General features: G+C 43.4%; 1 non-coding gene across 1 annotated transcript; it reads right to left on the bottom strand.

Moving 5' to 3' along the window:
* Nucleotides 1-4529: 4529 nt before the first annotated feature.
* LOC119928055 lies at nt 4530-4663 on the bottom strand. The gene has a single exon (XR_005451014.1). It is a non-coding gene; the product is annotated as a small nucleolar RNA SNORA7 (small nucleolar RNA).
* Nucleotides 4664-5911: the final 1248 nt, after the last annotated feature.

The following is a 5911-nucleotide window of genomic DNA, read 5'->3' as shown; positions in this document are numbered from 1 at the left end:
TCAGAAGGTCATGAGTTCTAATCCTGCTTCTGCCAGAGTCTGCTGTGTGACCCTGGAAAGTCACTTCATTTCTCTGTGCCTTAGTTACCTCATCTGTAAAATGGGGATTGAGATTGTGAACCCCATGTGAGATAAGGACTGTGTCCAACCCAGTTTGCTTGTATCCACCCCAGTGCTTAGTACAGTGCCTGGCACATAGTAAGTGCTTAACAAATATTACTATTAGCTCACCTATCTTGCATCCGACCTCTCAATAATAATTATTAAGGTATTGTTAAGCGCTTACTATGTTCCAAGCACTATATTAATTCACTCATTCAATTGTATTTACTAAGCACTTCCTGTGTTCCTAGCACTCTACTAAGTGCTTGGGAAAGTCCAATACAACAATAAATAGTTACGTACCCTGCCCATAACAAGCTCTCTGGGTGGGATACAAGATAAGCAGATCAGGGTTCACAGTCCAAGTAGGAGGGAGAAAAGATACATAATCCTCATTTTACAAATGAGGAAACTGAGGCACAGGGACGAGACTGGTCCCAGCCACACAGCTGACAAGAGGGATAGCCAGGATGAGAACCCAGGTTCTCTGACTCCCAGCCCATGCTCTTTCCATTAAGCCATGTTGCTTCAAGTTACAGTAAGTGGATTGGCAAAATGTGGAAGAGCAAAATGTGCAGTCTGGGTAGTAGTGGTAGATGAGTGAGAAGCAGTATGGCTCAGTGGAAAGAGCATGGGCTTCGGAGTCAGAGGACATGTGTTCAAATTCCGGCTCTGCCAATTGTCAGCTGTGTGATTTTGGGCAAGTCACTTAACTTCTCTGTGCCTCAGTTACCTCATCTGTAAAATGGGGCTTAAGACTGTGAGTCCCACGTGGGACAACCTGATCACCTTGTAACCTCCCCAGCGCTTAGAACAGTGTTTTGCACATAGTAAGTGCTTAATAAATGCCATTATTATTATTATTATTATTATTATTATGAGTAAGGCTAAGTAGTTGGGGGAGAGCTGACTGAGTGCCTTAAAGCCAATGGAAAGGCCTTTTTCAGTCTATAGACTCCACTGAGCTTCCTGCAGATTAGGAAAGCTCTGATTAACTGAAATTATAGAAGACTTAGTTGTAGTTCTGAGGATTTAGTGAAGATTAGTAGTAGTAGTCCTCCCCCTCTCCATCCCCCCGGCCTTACCTCCTTCCTTTCCCCACAGCACCTGTATATATGTATATATGTTTGTACATATTTACTACTCTATTTATTTTACTTGTACATATCTATTCTATTTATTTTATTTTGTTAATATGTTTGGTTTTATTCTCTGTCTCCCGCTTCTAGACTGAGTGCCCACTGTTGGGTAGGGACCGTCTCTATATGTTGCCAACTTGTACTTCCCAAGCGCTTAGTACAGTGCTCTGCACACAGTAAGTGCTCAATAAATACGATTGATTGATTGAGTAGTAGTAGTAGTAGTAGTAGTAATACAACATATATATCTACAATTCTATTCATTTATATTGATGCTACTGATGCCTATTTGTTTTGTTTTGTAGTCTGTCTCCCCCCTTCTGGACTGTGAGCCCATTGTTGGGTAGGGATTGTTTCTATTTGTTGCCAAATTGTACTTTCCAAGCACTTATTACAGAGCTCTGCACACAGTAAGTGCTCAATAAATATGAATGAATGCATGAAAATCCATATACTCTGATGCTTGATTCTGCTATCTTCCATTTACTGTAACGTCTGTCTTCCCCACTACATTGCAAGCTACCTGAGGGCAGGGTTCATGTCTACCAACCCCATGGTACTCTTTCAAGTGTTTAGTACAGTGCTCTGGACACAGTAAGAGCTTAATAAATGCCACTGATTTAATTACTGAGAGTAGTACTAATGATATTTACTGAGCATCTACAGTGCAGTGACCTGTACTAGACAATAAGACATCATCCCATAATGAGCATTCACTCTAAGGGCCTGAAACCTAACTTCTTTTTTCAATGTAACACTGGATTCACTTTACACAAATTATTTCTGCACTACTTTTGGGCAAGACATAACCCCAGTAAAGGACAAGGGACCTACACTTACATGTGCCTTGATAGATCAAAAATGTTGTATGTAGTATGTTCAAAAACAAGTGTCATTGAACTTACACTGAACAAGGTCAAAGTGTCTAAGGGATCTATCAAAAATACATCATATTACTAAAATTAACTTCCGGGGAGACTTTGATATTTTTCAAAGCAAGTCTCAAACAGTTGAGAGAAATAGGAATGGAAAAGCAACGTAGCTGTAAGTTGGACTATTAATAAAATGTATCAAATCAAAATGGAATAGGATGGGAGGAAAGAGCAATCAAGGTAATGAAAAAGATTGTGAAGAGCAATAAAAACACTTCTAATTATAAACAAGCAAGCACTGTTCAGTGAAGATGGAAAGTAGGACACAGGACATGATTGAATTGTTTAACATTGGATTTTGGATTTCCTGTCTAAAAGAGAGACATTCGGAAAGAAGCCTCAGAGTAGCTGGAAATGAGTTTGTCTGCAGAGCTCTCAAAGTAAATATGAAAGCGGAGGGCACACAAAACCTGGGACTATTCATTCATTCATTCAGTCATACTTATTGAACACTTATTGTGGGCAGAGCACTGTACTAAACACTTGGGAGAGCACAATACAAAAATAGACAATAAACAGTCACCAAATCCTGTCGGTCCCACCTTCACAACACGGCTAAAATCTGCCCTTTCCTCTCCATCTAATCACTCATCTTATCCCAACTAGATTACTGCATCAGTCTCCTTGCTGACCTCCCAACCTCCTGCCTCTCCCCACTTCAGTCCATACTTCACTCCGCTGCCTGGATCATTTTTCTACAGAAAGGTTCGTGACATGTCACTCCCCTCCTCAAAAATCACAGTGGTTGTCACTCATCTTATCCCAACTAGATTACTGCATCAGTCTCCTTGCTGACCTCCCAACCTCCTGCCTCTCCCCACTTCAGTCCATACTTCACTCCGCTGCCTGAATCATTTTTCTATGGAAAGGTTCGTGACATGTCACTCCCCTCCTCAAAAATCTACAGTGGTTGTCTATCCACTTCCATATCAAACAAAAACTCCTCACAATTGGCTTCAAAGCAAGGTATCACCTTGCCCCTTCCTACCTCACCTCCCTTCTCTCCTTCTAGAACCCAGCCCTCACACTTCATTCCTCTGGTGCTAAACTTCTTACTGTGCCTCCATCTCCCCTGTCTCGCTACCGACCCCAGGCTCACACCCTGCCTCTGGCCTGGAATGCCCTCCCACTTCAAATCCTCCAGACAATTACTCTCCCCCCTTCTTTGTACATCTCCTCCAAGAGGCCTTCCCAAACTAAGCCCCTCTTTTCTTCATCTGCAACTCCCTTCCGTGTCACCCTGACTAGCTCCCTTTCCTCTTCTCCCCCTCCCACAGCACTTTTGCATATATTTGTAATTTTCTTTATTTGTATTGATGTCTGTCTCCCCCTCTATAGACTGTGAGCTTGTTGTGGGCAGGATCGTCTCTCTTTATTGTTATATTGTACTTTCCCAAGTGCTTAGTACAGTGCGCTGTGCACAGTAGGTGCTTAATGAATAAATGAATGAACATATTCCCTGCCCACAATGAGTTTACAGTTTAGAGAAGGGGAGACAGACATCGATACAAATAAATACATTAGAGATATCTACCTAAGTGCTGTGGGGCTGGGAGGAGCGATAAAAGGAGCAAGTCAGGGCGATGCAGAAGGGAGTGGGAGACGAGGAAAGGTGGGACTTAGTCTGGGAAGGCTTCTTGGAGGAGACATGCCTTCAGTAAGGTTTCAAAGAAGGGGGAGAGTCGTTGTCTGTCAGATTTGAGGAGGGAGGGCATTCCAAGCCAGAGGCAGGATGTGGACTGTGAGGTGGTGGCAAGATAGGTGAGATGGAGGCCCAGTGAGAAGGTTAGCATTGGAGGAGCGAAGTGTGTAGGTTGCATTGTAGAAGCAGAGTTAGTGAGGTGAGATAGGAAGGGTCAAGGTGGTGGTGTGTTTTAAAGCCAATGGTGAGGACGGTTTTTTCGATGTGGAGGTGAATGGGCAACTAAGTAGTCAGTTGCTCACATCCACCGAAATATGGAGTCTGATATTTTTAGAAATTGCCAGACTCAGATTTCAGAGAGCTGGGTGAGGCCTAACGGAACACTGTTATTCACGAAAAAATAATGCTGAAGCTCAGTATAAAGCTGCCTTAGGCCTCTCTCTCTCTCTCTTTCTCTCTCTCTGTGACACCTTCATCCAATGGGAATGGTCTTGTCTTAGGCCATCAAGTCATTTCCGACCCATAGCGACATCACGGACACATCTCTCCCAGAACACCCCACCTCCAACAGCAATCGTTCTGGTAGTGGATCCAGAGAGTTTTCTTGGTAAAAATCCAGAAGCGGTTTACCATTGCCGCCTTCCGGACAGTAAACTCGAGTCTCCGCCCTCGACTCTCTCCTATGCCACTGCTGCCCAGCACGGGTGAGTTTCGACTTGTAGCAGATTGTCTTCCACTCGCTTGCCACTGCCCAAGCTAGGAAGGGAATGGGAAGGCCTCTGACTCTCCCTCCCATAGCCAAAACTGGTAGAGTACTGGAAACTCTCCAGGTGCGACCCTGAGAGGGGAATGGAATGGTATTTCCTCCAAAAGCCAGCTTGGGCTGCTTGCTATTTGCACCTTTCTCAACTGGAACAAAAGGCCAAATGGGCAAAGCAGAAGGGAATGCGAGCAGAGCGAGGGTTGTCCAGGGATTACGGCATTGTGGCCTAGTGGAAAGACCACTGGTTTGGGAGTCAGGGTTCAACTCTCAGGTCTGTCACAGTGTAGTGTGTGACCTTGGGCAAGTCACTTAATCAATCAATCAATCAATCATATTTATTGAGCACTTACTGTGTGCAGAGCACTGTACTAAGCACTTGGGAAGTACAAGTTGGCAACATATAGAGACACAACCTATCTGGGCCTCGGTTTCCTAATTTGTAAAATCGGGATCAATCAATGACATTTACTGAGCACTTACTGTGCGAAGAGCACTATAAGAGCATGGGTTCGGGAGTCAGAGGTCATGGATTCTAATCCCACCTCTGCCACTTGTCAGCTGTGTGACCTTGGGCAAGTCACTTAACTTCTCTGGGCTTCAGTTACCTCATCTGTAAAACGGGGATGAAGACTGTGAGCCCCAATCAATCAATCGTATTTATTGAGGCTTACTGTGTGCAGAGCAGTGTGCTAAGTGCTTGGGAAGTACAAGTTGGCAACATATAGAGATGGTCCCTACCCAACCGTGGGCTCACAGTCTAGAAGGGGGAGACAGAGAACAAAACCAAACATATTAACAAAATAAAATAGAATAGATATGTACAAGTAAAATAAATAGAGTAATAAATATGTACAAACATATATGCATATATACAGGTGCTGTGGGGAAGAGAAGGAGGTAAGATGGGGGGGATGGAGAGGGGGATGAGGGGGAAAGGAAGGACATAGGACAACCTGATTACCTTGTATCTACCCCAGTGCTTAGAACAGTGCTTGGCACATAGTAAGTGCTTAACAAATACCAACATTATTATTATTATTATTATTATTATTATTATTATTATTACTATTATTATAGTGAGCACTTGGGAGAGTACCATACAAAAAGTTTACAGTCTAGAGGGAGAACAAGCATTGAAAAGAATTACAGATAGAGGAAATAGCTAAGTATAGGTTACATATGTAAGTGTTGTGGGGATGGGGTGAATATCAAAATGCTCAAGGGTTATGCAGCCAGCTTCATAGGTGAGGTGGAAGGGAGGGCACTTAGGATGGAGAAACAAGGGGTTAGTCTGGGAAGGCTTCTTGGAAGTATGAGATGAGAAATGTAAGAT

This window comes from Tachyglossus aculeatus, chromosome 4, assembly GCF_015852505.1.
Source record: "Tachyglossus aculeatus isolate mTacAcu1 chromosome 4, mTacAcu1.pri, whole genome shotgun sequence".
Lineage (NCBI taxonomy): Eukaryota > Metazoa > Chordata > Mammalia > Monotremata > Tachyglossidae > Tachyglossus > Tachyglossus aculeatus.
This window is presented reverse-complemented; position numbering and strand designations above follow the sequence as displayed.